Source organism: Vipera ursinii (assembly GCF_947247035.1).
Source record: "Vipera ursinii genome assembly, chromosome: 3".
In the NCBI taxonomy this organism is placed as follows: Eukaryota; Metazoa; Chordata; class Lepidosauria; order Squamata; family Viperidae; genus Vipera; species Vipera ursinii.
Window position 1 is genome coordinate 135131274 of NC_139516.1, and position 19299 is coordinate 135150572.

Genomic DNA, 19299 nt, shown 5'->3' on the forward strand with positions numbered 1-19299 from the left:
TTTCGGGGTGGGGTATCATCAGTATGCTGATGATACCCAACTTTTTCTTTCCACCCCGAACCAACCCAGTGATGCCCTCGCCGTGATATCCCGGTGCCTGGAGGCAGTTCAGGTCTGGATGGGGAGAAATAGGCTTCGTCTCAATCCTGCCAAGACTGAGTGGCTGTGCATATCGGCATCTCGGGCTAACCAGGTTATTCCACCTCTAACGATGGGGGGTGAGGTGTTACCCCCCATTGATAGGGCTCGCAACTTGGGCATCCTCCTGGATTCACGACTCAATTTTGAAGATCACATAGGAGCCGTGACCAGGGGGGCTTTTGCACAGGTTCGCCTGGTGCGCCAGTTGCGTCCCTATCTGGACCGAGACGCCCTATGCACAGTTACTCATGTGCTTGTGACCTCCCATTTGGACTACTGTAACGCTCTCTACATGGGGCTGCCCTTGAAGACCACTCGGAGGCTTCAACTGGTGCAGAATGCGGCCGCGCGAGTTGTAATGGGGGTCTCCCGATACTCCCATGTAACACCTCTACTCCGCGAGCTGCATTGGCTTCCGTTTGCCCTCCGGGTGAAATTCAAGGTGCTGGTTATCACCTATAAAGCCCTACATGGCCTGGGTCCGGGGTATTTGAGGGAACACCTGCTGCCGGCATCAAGTGCCCTTCGCCCAGTGCGCTCCCACAGGGAGGGTCTGCTCAGGGTCCCGCCGGTAAGAGATTGCCGGCAGGTGACACCCAGGGATAGGGCCTTCTCAGTGGGGGCGCCTGCCCTCTGGAACCAGCTGCCAGTAGAGCTGAGGACTGCCCCCGACCTCCGATCATTCCGCCGGGGCCTGAAAACCTGGCTCTTTGAGCTCTCGGGCCCAGGCTGAGGAGAAATTTATTTTAATTGGGGTTTTTAATTGTACAGGGTTGGTTTAATCTTTTTTAAATTGGTTTTTTAACTTTTGTATGGTTGATTTTTAACTCCCTGTAAACCGCCCTGAGTCCTCAGGGAAAGGGCGGTATATAAATGCAATTAAATAAATAAATAAATAAATAAATAAATAAATAAATAAATAAATAAATAAATAAATAAATAAATAAATAAATAAGATAGTTTAACTACCATAAGGTAACACAGCAACGGTTTTCTGTAGCAAATAACACATTTTTACTGATGCCAAACAACTGGGAAAAGAGAAAGGATAATGGTTATCTCAATGATATGCAAATTTAACCTAAGTGAGAAAGCATTGCAGCAATATTTCCTTCTGCCAACTGTTAAAAGGAATGAATGGAGTGGCTTCAGCATGGAAGGGAGAGGTTAATTGGAACAAATCTGAAGCTGAAAAAAAATAACTAAAGAGAGAGGGGGAAAAAAAAACTTTTTCATCTCATTTTTAATCTTACAGCCAGTGCAACTATTAAAACTAATTACACATTAGAGTGTACATATATTAACATTATAAACTTAACGAAGAGGCAGTAGTCACTGAATAGTCTAATTTTAAATTAGCTCTTTATGCTAAACCCAGGATTTGAATCCCTTCTGTGATTAGGTTGGGAGTCTAATTTAGATAAAGTGACAGTAAGTAAAATAAAAGAAATTGCAAGAGGGACTTTGCTGGGTTTTCCCTAGATAAATTGTGAATGCAATATTCTTTAGACCTAGGCTGTATTCTCTAAGTTGGAAGTTGTATATTTTTCCACCACATTTTTCTCTCACATTTTCATTATTGTAGTAAAACAATCCCCAAACTTGGATTGTTTTTTTTAAGCCTTCTGGTTTCAATGACTTCAAGAGCACAATTTATTAACAGTTTCAAGAACTGCAGCCAATGAATAAGAGAACAATGTACATTCCTCCTGAAGAGCTTCCTATGAAAACTGTGTGGCGGCATGTAGGATGACCATAGCATTCCAGCTGTTGTACAATATTGGATGCAAAGATATTGTATAGCAATAAGCATGTAATATGGATTTGATTTAGTGTGGTAGGCTGCAACACAAGAGGAGGAGATTGTTTTAAGATGATTGCAAGAAGCAGAAGTATATGTCATTATCATATCAGTCACAATTAATTTGTAAGAGCTAATTAGAATTCCTCTGTTCTACTTAAGAAATACCTTGCTATCAATAGTTTTGGATACAGTGTACAGCATATACATGGGACACACATATAATACATTGCCTCAAATCCAAAATAAGTCACCCTAGTTATTAATATGATACTGATATGAATGAAACATAAATTATTTGCATTTAACTATTTTTCCATTGATTTCAATGAATTTTCATCATAAGCTTTTTGAGATTTGGATCATATGCCTTCCATTGTGTTTTGTGTGTGTTTATGTATGAATGAATATGTGTGTTGCTGACTCTGTACATAGAGCCTGGCTGACAGTTCTTAAATTCTGGATGTAAAAACTATTATAGATCCCTATATGACTCTGTTTCTGTTGAAATCAGTTCTGATTTCTAAACTTTTCTTCTCTTAGGAGTATCTTTAATTTATTGCCACATTCCCTGGATATTTTTTCAGTTTATTTTGATAGTGCTTTTGAAATTGCCTTATAACCAAGAGATGGTTCAGGATCATTCCAAGTTCTTGAAAGGATCTAGACTCCTGAGATGTAATTGTACAATGGAAGGCATGTTTGTCAGTGCCCTTTCATAAGAATCCCACAACAGATCTACTATGGTGCTTTTCTGTTGTCTTTAAACACATACACACATACACACAAATTTAATTTCTATCAACATTGAATGAATCCACTTTCAGCATAACACTAAGTTTAAAGTGAAGTGCTTCCAAAGGTAATCTTCAGAAATGCTGTTCCAGTTCATAGTTCTTAAACTTAAACTTGAAACCTGAATTCAGCCCAAATTCTAATAATTCAGAATCTGCTAAATAAGTGTATTATATATACATTCTAAGAAACAAAGAATTTGTGTGATCTTACTATCTTATCATTTATGTGGTTACCATTTGGAGACAATACAGATGTTGGTGTGGGAAGCTGTTTTATTTCTATCGCTCTTTTGCATGGGGTTTTTTTTAGGATTCTTTCCTCTATTTACTGACATGATATTGCTTGTGCAACTGTTTTTAGTTGGTGAGCAGTCTACAAGATGGGACTCCTGAGTCTTGGAATCTCTGATGGCTTCCTTTGTTCTTTTCTCATTCCACAGTCCCCAATTTTTCCACCTTAGTGAAGCGGCGGCAGGGTGGAGGAATGGGGGGATGGTTTTGAGCACGCACTGCTTTCACAAATGCAGCTTTCTCTGTGTGCTTGCCCACCTCTTCCACAGCCCAGTTCCGAACAGGCTGAGACCTGGCACTGGGCTACAGACTGGGGGTTGGGGACCCCTGTTCGAGTAAATGTCACATTTTATCCAACAGTACATTTTTATAAGATTTTGTAAGATTGTTATTAAGTCATTTCTTAATCCTGAGATTGTGGTTTCAGAATTATATTTTAGAACTGTATTTTATAATGCAAGTGCATCTATTTTCTGCATGAAGCAGAAAACTTGCTATTTTGTATTTCCACTAGGATCAGCACATCCAGAAGGAATAATTTAGTGCAAAAAACCCCCAAATATTTGTTCAGAACATTTGTATGGGAATGTTATGGGCTTTTAGTGATCAGTCCTATGAATTGTTGATTCATAAAGCCTATTCACACTAGTGATTTATAGTATTATCCAGTCATCACGGGGGCTATGTAAAGTCTGTGTGCATTAATGATAAATCACTACAGCAATAGTTGGATGTTACTATAAATCACTGGTGTGATAGCCTCATATTTTGTGCAATGGCTTATTCCAAGGTAAATGGTTATAGGCCTATAGCCAGAATTAGAAATCTTAACAAAAAGTTATTTTTGCTTTCATGCTGAAAGTAAAATATCTACTCATATTATTCCTTTCATATTTCATATCACAATGTTAGTGAGACAGTAAGACTGTCATATTTCACTGTTCAAAGAAGCATTGTAGAACAGCAGGTAGTTTAATGTAATGTGCATACTGCAACATTTGTAAATTTATTCTTTGGTTTATTTAATTTGTACTATTCCTTCTGACAGCCCTAGTACACATACTGCCTTTTCAGCCTAAATGGATAGATTTACCAGAATAAGATATCAATAGTTAGGGTTGAAATGGCATTCACTGCTGTAAAAATAGTCTTTCTATTACCCTAAACCCAAATCAAGACATATATCTTAAAAACTGTCAGTTAACTGAAGTACTATTGTTATGGTTGAAGTGATCTTCCTCCAAGCTCAAAAGCACGCTTAAACTTTAAAGTGTATTATTCATGGTAGTTAGCATAAGCATCTGATATGTATTGTTTAGTTCTTGAGGTGCCAGATAAATGTTGTGACTGTTATTTTTTCTGGAAGAATTGCATGGTTTCTTCCACTTGAAAATCAATCTGTGTCAGTGACTGTGTATATGAAACTGAGAAAAAAGGACCAGCCCTATCACAAACACTTGTTTCATTCTTAGAAAAAGGATCAGTTTATGAAATTAATCTCAGATGAATGTTTATAAATTTATAATTTGAGGTTAAGTATTATTCCACATAGAAACAAATGCAAAATTTGTCAAATCCATTTGTTGTTTATACATATACCTAAGTCTATGATCTACAAGAACTATCACCATTAGTCCAATATCTCCATGCACCATTTTTTTGCCAGTCAAGAAAATAAGGGCATTTCTGTTGGGTTATAACATAATTATTTTTCTATAAACAGTTTTCTTTTGTGCTGTCCCAAGCCACAAAAATCTATCATATTACCTTCTGTTGTATTACCCTTGGTGTAGCAACAGGATCTAAAGCAGAGAGAGAATCTATTTTATATACTGTGCTTGGAACCTAAACTGTTGGTTGTTAAATAAATCATAGCTGCCTGCATTCATATTCTCCTTCTTATACCAATCTTTCCCAACCAACTGCCGTCCAATAATTTTGGATCTCAAGTCCCATAAGCTGTAGCTGAGAGGGAAGAATGATGAAGAATGCTGTTTTACTTTGTCCAAAAATAACAAAATAATAGCATTGTAAAGGACCTTGGAGGTCTTCTAGTTCAACCCCCTGATCAAGCAGGAAACCCTATACCCTATACCAGTGGTCCCCAACTTTTGTGGCTTGGCAGCCTGATGGAGGGGAGAGGAGAATTGGGCCATGTGAGCAGCAGGTAGACGCATGCGTGCACACAGCCCTTGTGTTGCCAGGAGTCCGGTGTGCACATGCAGCAATTGTGCAAGTGGCAGGCTGGCGCAAACAGTAGGCTGGCACACACATGCATGACTGCCCATTGGCCTGCTGTTGAGCTGTGTGTGCACATGCAAGCCAGCCAGTCATGGGCCCAATTCCAAAATAAGCCACAGGCTGATTGTGGGGCTGCAGCTTAGGGTTGGGGAGTCCTGCCCCCGTTCCAGACAAGTAGCTATCCAGTCTCTTCTTAAAAGCCTCCAATGATGGAGCACCTACAACTTATGAAGGAAAATAATTCCACTGGTTAATTGTTTTCACTGTTAGAACATTTCTCCTTGGTTTGATAAGATATTATTAACTTCTGATGAGAAATTAATTAAAAAAATGTATAACTTTTTGTTAACCTTAGAGATGGAAAGTGAACAAATTAAAGAGACAATGACAAGGTGGGTGGAAAACTTTGGTTATAATATAGAATTAGAAGAATGGCAAAAATTGTGGGAGAGAAATTATAAATTGACAATGTCAACTGCATATAAAGAAAATTTGTATAAAATGTTTTATAGATGGCATTTACCTCCACCTAGATTAGCAAAAATGTTTGGAAAAGTATGAGGCAAATGTTGGAAATGTAAACATAACTTAGGTACATACTATCATAATTGGTGGACATGTGATAAGGTAAAGGCTTATTGGAAAAAAAAAATACATGCTTGGCTAGAAAAAATATTAGGAGAACATGTAGCGTTTAATCCTGAATTTTTTTATTAGGTATAGTACCAGAAAAGACTAACAAACAAAATATATACTTGGTTTTACATATTGTAACTGCAGCAAGAATAAGCTATGCACAACGCTGGAAAAATGAACAAATACCGTCAGAAGAAGAGGTAATAAAGAAGATATTGGAATGCGCAGAGATGGATAGATTGATTATGAGACTAAAAGACAAAGAAGAATCAGAATACTATCAAAGCTGGAATTTATTTTATAAATGGTTAGAAGAGAGAAACAAAGAGTAGGATCTGACTATGTATTAGCGTGTTATGAACCCAGTTTGCATGTTGTTTGAAAAACTAACATATGTATGGAGAGATTAAAAAATAACAATATTTTTTTAAAAAGAACATTTCTCCTTGGTTCTTGGTTCCCTTCTTGATTAGCTTCCATCCATTGTTTCTTGTCTTGCCTTCTTGTGCTTTGAAACCCCCCCCCCTCATTTTCTTTCTGGAACACTGCTAGGTCTCATCTCACCCTGACTTTCTCAGATCCAAATACTTTCTAAAAATTTCAGTACCCTCTACTGTCTTCTGTTCCACTTAAAATCTGCAGAAATTACTTTACAAAGCCTGGCCTTTCCTGCCCTTATGGCCCACTAGCCTCCGGGTAGCATCATCAGTATTAGCTCCCTCACTACCTTTATGGCAGCAGATGAGCAAACCAGAAGAACGAGTCAATATTTCTCAATCATGAGAAATTTCTCAGTGCAAGCCCAGTTGGAAATTCAGCCAGCACATCCAAAGTGACCTTTGTCACAAAGGAAAGTCCACGATAATGATTAGGGGCAGAAAATAGTTTTGCCTTTTCTAAAATTATTATGGCAAAACACTTGCAGCTAACCACACGGCATTTGAATGACTAATAATTCCAAGATATCTTTGTTTTTCAGAAAGAACTTAACACTGAATCCCAGTAGTCTAAATATATTTGATCTGAATGATTTTCTTTTACAATTCAGTGAATAAAGTTGATTAAAGGTTTTGTTGTCTCTATTACAACTGAGTAAGGAAGTATTCCACCCCAAGGAAATATTTAGCCAAAGTATTATATTCATTTTATTATATATGGTTTAATCATATACAATATTATAAGAATATAACGGCACTTTAAAAATAATATAGCATTGTTATTTTCACAGCACTCTGCCATGAGTCATATTTTGCATTAGGATTTAAGCCCCCTCTATCATTTTGGTTGGCTGCAATTGTTTTCACTTCTGTAGTGCATATGGCATTGATGGGGTGAAGGCATCAAAAGCATAATTACAAATAAAATAATGATTGCTAATAATTAACAATCATGCAATCATATTTGTACAGATATGTCTTTCATAAACCCATATGTGGCATGTATGGGTAGGAGAAAATGCTATGTAGTAATTTTAGCTGACAACCATTTCTTACTGATTCTAAGGTTTATCCCAAGCGGAAATGTGGGTCTTGATACTCTAAAGGACATGTTTCTCCTTCTTTTCAGGATCCAAAGCATGGAGAAGATGTTACTCCATGGATATGACTAAGCTATTATATGTGGTCCATTTGAGTCTGAAAAAAAATATCCTGATGTATTTCTGTGATGAAGTTAGGATTAGGGTTAACCAAACATTTTCCCAATAAAGCTAATTTCCAGTCCTTGGTTCTTGCTGAGTTCTTCCAGAGAACTGTTTTATTTGTGGCTTAGAGGTTGAATAAATCTTCTACTACTGAGGCCTGTGTTACCTTTCCTTTCATGCCGTTACCTTTATACATATGGTTCTCAGATATTATGCATTGGAGAAAATGTTTCATTTTAGTTTTATAGCAGAGCCTAAGCTTGTGTCGTTGAGAAATACCTTCCAGGTTAATGTAAATCTGCAGTCTTATAGCTGTGTGTAAAATAACAGCTAGTGATTCGGAGATACAGAATTCCCAGATTTCATAAAATATGACATTACATTTAATCTCTGAAATAAAAAAAAACTTCATTTATCTTGGGAATAGATTGCCATTTGGTCAGTAATTGGTCAGTAATTCCTGAACCATGTTTCTCATTCAACTAACGTCATCAAGAACTAGGAGATAACTTCAAGATTCTTAAACTCCAACTTCTGGAAATTGTGGCACCTTTGATATGTAAAAAAAATATTGACTGATTTTTTTTTTTATTTTTTTAATTAAAAAAATTATAGTGCAGCCAAACTTTCCTACCATGCATAAATATAAGTGGGCTACTTTTCTGGTGATCCAAAGAAAAGAGTATCCATTAATGATAGTCATGTATTGTGTTAAAAGCCTGGGACAAATATGTTCAAATTAGTTCTGTCTACTTGAGATTATCTGATCCAACCTGTATAATAAACAAATTAGTGATAGAATTGATAGAATTCAAGACACACACACACACACAGAGAGAGAGAGAGAGAGAGAGAGAGAGAGAGAGAGATTAATTTGCAGTGCTTGAAATATTTTCACACATTTGTTTTCTTCTAGCTTTCATTGTTTTTTCCTATCTGTGCTACATGCTTAAGTTATTCTTGTCTTATGCTTATGCCAGCTTGATTCTAAACTAGATTTAGAAAATCTTCTCTTTATTAAGATACTTTACTCACAGTTTGCAAGATATTCTGCCAGACTTCAGGATACAACATCCTCCCACTGGAAATTTCCCAGATGTTCCCTTCCCAACTTTTTCTTCCAGGAAGGTAAAGGTAAAGGTAAAGGTTCCCCCGCACATGCGTTCTAGTCATTTCCAACTCTAGGGGCCGGTGCTCATCTCCGTTTCAAAGCCAAAGAGCCAGCGCTTGTCCGAGGACGTCTCCGTGGTCATGTGGCCAGCATGACTATATGCCAAAGGCGCACGGAACACTGTTACCTTCCCACCGTAGCGGTCCCTATTTTTCTACTTGCATTTTTACGTGCTTTCGAACTGCCAGGTTGGCAGAAGCTGGGACGAGTAACAGGCACTCACTCTTTTATGCGGCACTCGGGATTCGACCTGCCAAACTGCTGACCTTCTGATCGACAAGCTCGGTGTCCTAACCCACTGAGCCACCGCGTCCCTTATTTCTTCCAGGAAAGCAACTGCTAATTGCTTTTCTTCCTTTGGATGGTCTTATTGTGTGTGTATATACACACACACACATATACATATACATGCATTAAGTTCACATATAGTCAGGGCTTTTTTTGCCATAGAATGCCCAGAATGGAATTCTGGCACATATTTTTTTTCTGGGTAGACAAGGCGGGTTGTATGACGTGTGTGAGTTCGGGCACCTTTTTTTTTCTTCAAAAAAAGCACTGCATATAGTTAAAATTATATATACAAAGTTAAAATATCAAAAAAGCTAATATATGCAGCCATAACAAGCAACTTTGAAAATAATAATAATAATAATAATAATAATAATAATAATAATAATAATAATAATAATAATAATAATAATGATAATAATAATAATAATAATAATAATAATAATAATAATAATAATAATAATAATAATAATAATAATCCTTTTCTTCTATTTTCCGTTTTTATTCAATAATGTCTGTAACATCTGGGACAGATTCTGTTAGATGAGATTTTCTTTACTTCTTTGGCCTTATGGTTTTATGATTTGTATAAAATGCACAACAACCCTGATCTGAAGCCCAGTAGAATTATTTTAATTACTATCTTTCTTTCCTTTCAACTTTTCTGGGTTTTTTTGTAGAGTTCTTTTTTAAGCCCATTGGTGCATCTTTTCATTTTCTTTGCCTTCAAACTAGTCTTTGGATTTCTGAACATGAAGTTTTAGGCTCTTTGAACGGTTACTTCTGTAAGCGATTAAACTTCTTCTGACATTCATCTACTGCACTTTCTCCTACACATCTAGCAAACTCTGTTCTTTCTGTGTCCCTTGTCATGTTTTCATTTACTGCTGATATAATGTTTTATTGCTGTCACTCATTTTATAGGTATGTATGTATGTGCATATATATATGTATGTATGTGTATATATATATATATATATATATGTACATATGTGTGTGTGTGTGTGTGTGTGTGTTTGTGTGTGTAAGAAATTGGGAAGAGGAACGACGTGCGCGACATGAAGACAAACAGTGCAAGCATTCACAAATTACCTCATTGCATCAAATCCGAGATTGCACCAGCACACAACCACTCTGCAATGTCGAACACAAGGAAGAAGAGCAACAACCATTTAAGATCCCTGGCATGAGAACACGGACAACGACCAGAGTTATGGCTACAACACATGGAGCTATAAACAATTCACTTTTAACAACAGATACCCAGAGACAAATACATCCCAAAAACGGATGCGCACGACAACTCAAAGAAATACGCCAGACCTCAACAAACAGATCTGAGCGCGCTCCATGAGCAGAGTGCAAACAAGATTTAAATCTAATAATCAAAGGAAAGGAATGTTAAGCAGATTTTTTTAACCAATGTGCTAAATATATTTATAATTATTTTCTTAAATTATGCCATTTTTGGTCTGATATAAGCTGTTCAGCAGTCAGAAAGTAAGGTTTCTTTTTTTTTTTACGATAACTATTAGGAAAACTTGAGAACATGGACAAGGCTATTCATACACAAGCAGAATTGAAAGAAGATTCAGTGAAGAATTCTGTGATCTGCTCAGTTCTTTAGATGTACCCATGGACTATATCTTTATGGTTGCTTTGAAGCTGATAGTTGCCATGGATAACAAGAGATGTTTAGCTTTCCTCTTTGCTTTACTCAGAGCTGCTTTTTTACCTCAATTTATGAGGGTTGAACATGAAAGTTTAATCTCCATGTCTGGCCAAAACTGAAAATGTTGAAGATGCCAGCTTTTCAACTGCAAATGTCCATAACTATTTCCAGGCCATGCTCTACATTAGACCAAATTATGTTCATTTTTTCAAACAACAACTATGGAGTATTTTCTGATGACCAATTATGCCATGGATCCTAGTCAAGATATACCAAAAATGTGCAAAAGTGGCAATGATGGAGAAAAGGTGGGAAGATCATTATTGCAGGAAGATTTTGTGGCGCTCCACAGCAAGAAGGAAGGGACATGCTGCCTTTCTTTTTAAAAAACCTTCCTTCACATTTGTTCTCTAAATTACATTTAGAATCTTTCACTCAATGTACCATCTTCTGTTCTCTTTATTATATAACTTTAACAGCTACAACAAAGCAACCAGAGGAATTTAACCCAGATCCCATACCATTGGAAACTCAGGGAGAAATGCTAAAATCACAGTTATTGGCTTTTCTGGCAAATACAATATCAAAGAGAATTGAGTTTTTTTATAGTAACCTCGCTGGCTTTGGACGTAATCTTATTTTTCCTGTCTGTGAAGAATCAAAAAGAATAAATACCTCTTGATTACTAGTATTAGTTCCTTCAGAGATCCCAAGCTTTATGCCTCCTTCTCACAACAGTTAATTGCCAAATGATTCAAGAAAAGGTGTGATAAATGAGCCAGAAAGTACTACTGAATCAAATTTTGGATGTGTTTATAATTGTTGCTGGAGCTTTGAATAATAGTTATCTTCTACAGATATGAGTAGCTTATCAGTAGAAATTAATTTCAGGAATATCCTAGATGGAAAGATTCAGGATTTCTTTTTTCTTAGCCAGGTATGCTGTGAAATATAAAGAACTGCAGGATCAACCCCATAACTAAAAATATTGTCTGAGTGTAACTAATCTTGAAGCAAGTTTAATAAATTAAGCTGGTTATTTATTAATCTATTATCTATCAATCAATTTACCCATCACTCTACCCAGTGGTGGAATTCAAATACCTGAATACCCGATTCTCTTATTTGATGCAGGCCTGGGTCTCTGAGGTCTAGAACAGACTTCTGGAAGTAGCATCCACACACTTCTGGTGGGTCATTCTAGGCCTGGAGGCTTCATCCAGGCCTCCCAGGCCTAGACTGGACTTCTGGAAGCCAGCAGGTTCTCCAAATGCAGCAAAATTTAGCTACCAGTTCTACTGAACCGGTGCAAACCGGCTGAATCTCACCACTGACTATCCATCATAGATGGATCATCCAACCTTATTATTTTCTAGCTATATAGGACCACTTTTCATCCTTCCCTGGCAAGTCTGGTTATTGATGATAGCCTAGAGCAGAGACCAGTAAAGTGTTCTCTTACAGGGGAATAAAATTTCCCCTGGGAAACTGATGTGTTAAGCCTCAGGTAATTTTGACATGTATGAAAAACCTTTTAAAAAGTTCTCCAACCCTGCTGGTGATGAGAGTATCATATTATAGTTGAAGGGGCTATTGGGCTATTCTGCTCGGAGCAAGAATCCCAAATTAAAGGAACCCTCAAATATGGCTCACCTCTTGATCTTTGGATTACCTTTCCTTGAACACATTCCGCAAAAAGGAGCCAATTGCCTTTCATTCTCATAGCCACACAGTCCTCTAAGACCTGCCAATTTAGGGTATCAAGAGTGCCTTAAGAAAGCAGTTCTGTGAACTTTTCCTATTTTCCTAGAGGAAAGGAAAGATTGAGTTAAAGCTCTAGAGAGTTCTATTATTTAAAGGCACATTTCAAAGAGCATTTTCAGATTACTCCTTTCTGCTTTTCCTGCCCCTTGTCTATCCCAAGGGAGAAAGGAAAGGAAACAACTCTGTTGGAGCTGATGGAGAGTTTATTTCCTTTGTTGTATTTAGGAGATATAGAGAGAGCGAACAAAGACCTAAGACTGTTTAAAGTCCTGGGGAGAACAGGAAGCACAGTGAGCTGAAATCAGCAAACAAGTTATAAGCTTTTTAATGGCAAATAATTGGAATAGAAACTCATGTCAGTACTTGTTGGTAAAATTCTGTGATTTTGATTTCTTATTTTCAGTATTGTATAAAAATTCAGTATTTCATTCTTTGAAGACAGAGTCTGCAGGAGTAAATTCCCACAAACCTAAAATAGTGTATTTCTGATTTATAAATATGATTGCACTGTTAATGTGATCCTGCAGAACTCTATTCATAGGATGGCCAATATTGTCATCTAAGAAAGGAGGAAAATGGTGACAATTTTTTAAAAAACGACTAAAACCATATCCAATTTTAAAATAGGGACAATGAAAAAAATAATATTACATATGCTTCATCAAACGTAGAACCAATGTTTACATTTTTGTCCTTTCCTGGTACAGTTTAACAACTTTCTGTTGTCTAACAAAATTCTGTAGATGTTGTTTCATTCTTTCCAAAAAAAGGATGTAGCTTTGGAATTCTTTTACCATGTCTTTTTCTAGTCTATTTCCATTCCAAGCAGTAGTCTCTCCTGAGAAGACATTGGGTAAAACTTCTGGATCAGTTACATTATACAGAAGTGTTGGCATTACTTCATCTTCATCCCCATGTTCTTTAATAGAGTCTGGACAACTCTGGTTAAAAGTTTCAGTCATAGTTTCTCTGTCAACTTTCCATTTCCAGTTTCAACAATGCTACATTTTTACACAGTACACCCAAATTAATTTTTTTTAGATGCAAGCCTGTTCTGCATTAAAAAAAATCTAAAAGAAAAGGGAACAGCATTTGGAAGGACTGTTTTGGATTCTAAAATTGTATTGCCCACTCTAGTATTTCTTGGCACTTATATAGAACACTATGAAGTTGCTTTTACATTTCTGTGCAACATTTGGTGTTAGTAGTTGCTTGAGCTTAACTGCTGCTCAAGAAACTTCTTTACTGTCAAGTTTTCTATAGGTATTAGTGAAGAATTCACACGCTGAGTTGCTTCCGAATGACATAGCAACCATTACCTTTGTAGATTTTTTTAAACTCCAACTTTTATTGTTTTATCCAAGTATAAAATGTAAAGAAAAATAGGAAATTAGGGGAAGGAAAAAGAAAGGGGGAAAGAAAATATGGGGTACAAGGGAAAAAAGAAAAAGGGTTGACTTCCAACTTTTGTTAGCACAGTAGAAGATAACATTACAGCCTCAACTTTTTACTTTTATACATTTTATACATTTATACTAGCCATTTCTATAACAACAAATCTATCTAATCAGCAAAACCAAAGTCAAAGTCTCATTTTTTTTTATCCCAAGCACAAAATCCAGAAGTGATTTCCAAATAGAAAACATAATTAAATATATTCTCCTCTTTGAATAAAGCAATCAGTTTAACCATTTCTGCCTTTTCTTCCTTGCTGTGGAAATAATATATATTTCTGTTTGCACTTAATAATCTTTATAAACTATCACCATTTATATTAACATACCGTAATTTACTGTATTCTTTCAGATTCTTTCACTTTAAATGGAAAAAAATACTTTTTTCATCTATTTTTAAAAACTAAACTTTTATTTAAAAACATTTCTAATATCAAAGTTATAATACATTTTTAAACTTTCTCTTTTAAAGGTCACTTTCAGTTAAACCAATAAAGAAACAAATAACTCCAATTAGCTCATTAAATTTAAATCACTCCCTCCAAATTACTCTCATAAAATATTTTTTTTCTTCTTGTCTACATCCTTTTAAAAATTCTAAACTTTAATTTAATACATCTTTTAACTTTCTCTTAAGATATATACTTTCAAATGCACTTTCAGTAGTATTTTACAAGCTTTAAGAATTACTTAAGCATTATACATAAAGGAAAAACACATTTTCAGACCCACTTTACATTAAAACTTTCAATTACAAATATCAGACTAATAAAAATCCATCCTAATGCCAATTGACTCATTAAGTTTAAGTCACTTCTCCTAGCTTATCTTCATGGGGAAAAATATTTTTCCTTTGGAATCTTTATTAAGTAGTTATAAACTTCTCTTTTTCTCAAGAATTTCTCAACCTTGTTAATATCCCTGGAGAAAAAGTCCCATTCTTGTCCTTTTGAAAGCTGCAGATTTTCTTGGAATTCTTCTTTAACTTGTGTTGGGAGGTTTATATTTAAACCATAATAATAAAGATTGGTGTCAGGCTTATATTCCAAAATTGCAATTAACTCCTCTGTATTGTCAGCTACTTGTGAAATTGCCTCAGTGGTTTCGTAACTTTCTACACATATTTGCATCTCTGAAGTAGTTTGAGTAGTCTTTTTAACATCTTTGGAGCATAGTTGGTCTATGAAATTTGGGTTTTATTTAAGGATTTTTCAAATACATCTCTAATAGCTTGCTCCTCCATCTTCTTAACTCCCTCTTGAGTCAAAGAATAGCTACTACTCTTTTAGTCAAAGAGTAGTAGTTACTGAAGAATTGCTGGCCAATCAGGAATCATAAAAATCAGAGGGCTTTTGCCACCCAAAGCAAAGCAGACCAGGCTACAAATGACTAAAAATAATAAACTAGAACCATAACTTTTTACCCTTATATTTCTCCATCATTTTTTTAAAACAATACTTCGCACTTCCTTATTTTAGCTTGCATTAGCAGCCTTCTACTTTGTTGTTTAACAATGAAGAAATCCCCAAAATGGCACTGATCTTCAAAAGATTAATAGTCCTTAAAATGATTAAGAAATGAAAGGCACAACTTACTGTCCATTTGAAAAATAAATTTCAAAATGGCTGCTACTTCAACAATGAACTGGTTGCAGCCCTGCCCCCAGATAGGCATACAGACTGTTTCAAAGCACAGCTTTTGAAAATACTTGCAGACCCCTTGCTGTACGAAGGATCTTGTGGAATGATTCTAAGACTTTCCCTAACCCAGGAGAGTCATGTAAACTACAGGAATGCCAGTTCCTTCTGTTCGTGAGTTGAAAAAGTGACAGCCAGAAAAAAACCCTTCAGGGATCTTTCCCTGGGTGTGTCATTTAGTTAGCCATCTTCACCCTAAGTCCCATTACCTTTGTTGCTTAAATATAGAGTAAAAGCAGTTACACAAGGAAAGGCAAAGATAAAAGTTCTGACTGCATTTTCCTCAATATTCTTATATTTCCCTAATATCCCAGGGCATTTGTCCTCACTTAAACTTGAAAATAACTTGTCAAGAGCACCAGGATTTTAACAGTACATTGTCTGACCAGAGATAGCTATCTTGTCAAAACATGCCATTCTGGATTGCAGTCATTTATTTTAATGTAATTACAGAAGTCCTTCAGCTCTATTGTTCTGTCAAAAATGTTGAAATAGCCATACATCTTAATAACATAAAATTTGGGGGCATCAAAAGTGCATTTTCCCTGCTGCACAGCAGAAAACATGCAGTAAGTTGTTTGCAACTACCAAACTTTTTTGAACTTTTTTTGTAGTTTTTGATAGACATTATGTTTTCAGTAACCTATGCCACTAGTGTCAGATGATGTAACTTACAAGTTTATTCAGCTCGGACCCGGAATTTACAAGGTTGCATTATGCTGGCTTGAGGTCTTTTGATTGTTACTATCAAAATCCAAAAACGTACATTGAATTCCCTTCTCAAAATGAAAAAGAAAAAAAAAATGAAAAATATGGGGAAACACTTGATTTTAAATGCTGAGTTCATATTCCCCACCTCTTTTTGAGCAAATATATGTGTCATTACAGAGAATAAAGAGAGTTCAGAGAAGTGTAGGAGAGAATAAAGTGGACAGTTCCTAACTGCACAACTATGCAATTATTTCAAAGAAATGATTTTGCTGATTTGAAGATGCCCATTTTTATGGGTTTTGCTTTTAAAAACAATTTAGAACTGAAACTAATGCCGAAGCATTGCCCAATATTGATTGAAGTAACCCTTTGCACTATTATAAATCAGTGTGAAATGTGCTTAAATGCACTCAAACTACCAGTTTATGATTAATATCTCAATTGCAGCTATTGAAAATTCAGAATGCAATATCTTAACATATATTTAACCTGTTAAAATTAATTGGTGAATGACAAATAACTTTTATATAAACTAAGAAATCATTTTCTTTATGTTGGAATTTGTTAAGCTTCCACATCAATATTCTTTTGTTCCCCCACCACAGCAAAAGGGAAATGGATTAAATCTTTTCCCCATTTTATCCTCTCCCCACCACCCTGACAAAGGTTACATGACTTTATCCTTCCCAGCTATTTAAAAATTTGCTTTCTTACAATGAGCAAAAGGCAATAAAATCCTGCATATATATTTTTTTTTTGCAAAACTTCTCTGGGTCAAGTTTGCATAAACAGAAAAATAAACTATGATTGTTCGTTCAATGTTGCTAAAAGCACTAGAACAGGAAACAGTCCCATCCATACTTAAACAGTGCTTTCTTGATCTATATCCCCTCCCCCTGGCATTTTCTTTCCAGTTTATCCTATTTTATCTTTCCATTTTATCTCCTCTGGAGAAATATCAGTAAGCATTGCAGTTTAGGAGTTTATAAAGTAAAATAAGACTCTAAAAATCTGACTGCTGGAGACTTTGCCTGACCGTGGCTAAAACTTTTTTTTAAAATATTCTAACTCTTATTGTTGAGGAATATATGTTGCCATGTTTTTGCCCTCCCCATTTTAAAAAAGTTGATCATGTCAATTAGTTTTATGGTTGAAATTTGTTTTAAACATAAGTTTTAGGTTGATCTCCAACATATAGGCAATAGTGCCTTGACCACCCCTGCCAATACCATCCCATCCCTCGTTGACTTCAGCAATATTTGCCACCCATAATCCATCTCTGGCAAATCAAAATAATTGTGACTAAATGAACCTGAGAGGAAAAACAGCCATATTAAAACATGTTTCTTGAAAAACATTTGCTTCTAAGAATTAGATTCTGGACCTAGGCTCTGCTTTGCTATGCTTTCAGATTTAGATGAGTTTTTTTTTATACAGCCAGCAATCTTTTTAAAAAGTTTACTACTTGCACAAAGGAAAAAAAAATCTGTGGAAGGCTCTGGAAGTTGTAATTAAGAGGGAAATAACATTCACTTTAGATGTTTTTTTGTTTGTTTGTTGGCTTACACCTTCAAGTCAGTATTGACTCCTGATGACTGCCTGAACCAGTTCCTGCAATTTTCTTGGCAAAATTCCAGAAGTGATTTGCCATTGCCTCTTTCCTGGGGCTGAGAGAGAATTACTGGTCCAATACTTGACTATAAAACTTAATGGCAAAGAGGAAAAAATATACAATACAGCATATCTAACAAATGAGAAATACTACGTTTGTTACTGTTAACTGATCAATTAGCTAGACAGTACTCATACTGTAGTTCAATTTTACTTCATAATGTATACATAAGAACATTAGAACTTCCCAGTTTTTCAGAAGAAATAGCTCACCAAAAGTAATTCTTTACTTTTTTCTTTAAAACCCACTTTGGTCCTTTTTTTATGATAACCAAGTATTTCCTTCTTGGTTATTCTTGGCTTTATTCTCCCTCTCTCTTTCTCTCTCTCTCTCTCCACAGATTAACTTCCCAGTTTTTCAGAAGGAATAGCTTCTGAAATAATGTGAAAGGATCATCACCATTCTGATTGCTCTAGAACAGGGCTTTTCAACCTTTTCACCCATTGTATCACTTTTAGGATACGACAATGTCCAAGTACCACCAGTCGCCCAGCAAGGTGTCAAAAACTTGACCTAAAAAAGGAAAAAAACAACTATAAAGTACAGGTAGTCCTCAACTTACAACAATTCGCTTAGTGACTGTTCAAAGTTACAACAGCACTGAAAAAAGTGACGTACGACCATTTTTCACACTTATGACCATTGCAGCATACCCAGGGTCATGTGATTTACATTCGGATGCTTGGCAACTAATTCATATTTATGATGGTCACATTGTTCCAGGGTCATGTGACCGCCTTTTGCAACCTTCTAACAAGCAAAGTTAGTGGGGAAACCAGCTTCACTTAACAACCATGTTACTCATTTATTTTCTCTCTCTACCTCTTTTTCTCCCTCTCTCTCTCCCTCTATTTCTCTCTCTCTTTCTCTCCCTCTCTCTATTTCTCTCTTTCCCTCTCTCTCTTTCCCTTCCTCTCTCTTTCTCCTTCTCTCTCTCTCCCTCTTTTTCTCTCTCCCTCTTTCTCCCCTTCTCTCTATTTCTCTCTCTCTCTTTCTCTCTCCCTCTCTATTTCTTTTTTCTCTCTCCCTATTTCTTTCCTCTTCTCTCTCTCCCTCTTTCTCTCTCTCCCTCTCTCTATTTCTCTTTCTCCCTCTTTTTCTCTTTCTCTTTCTCTTCCTCTCTCTCCCTCCCTCCCTCTCTCCCATTGTCCCTTCATTCTTTCCTTGCTTTCTTCCTTCCCTCCCTCCCATTGTCATTTCCTTCCTTCCTTCCTCCCAAATCCATTTTTACCAAGAAACCTGATGCCCACTTAACTCTTTATGAAGCACTGGAGGAAAGTTGGGGAAGATCTATCAACGATACTTGGAGGTTGCCAGCTCA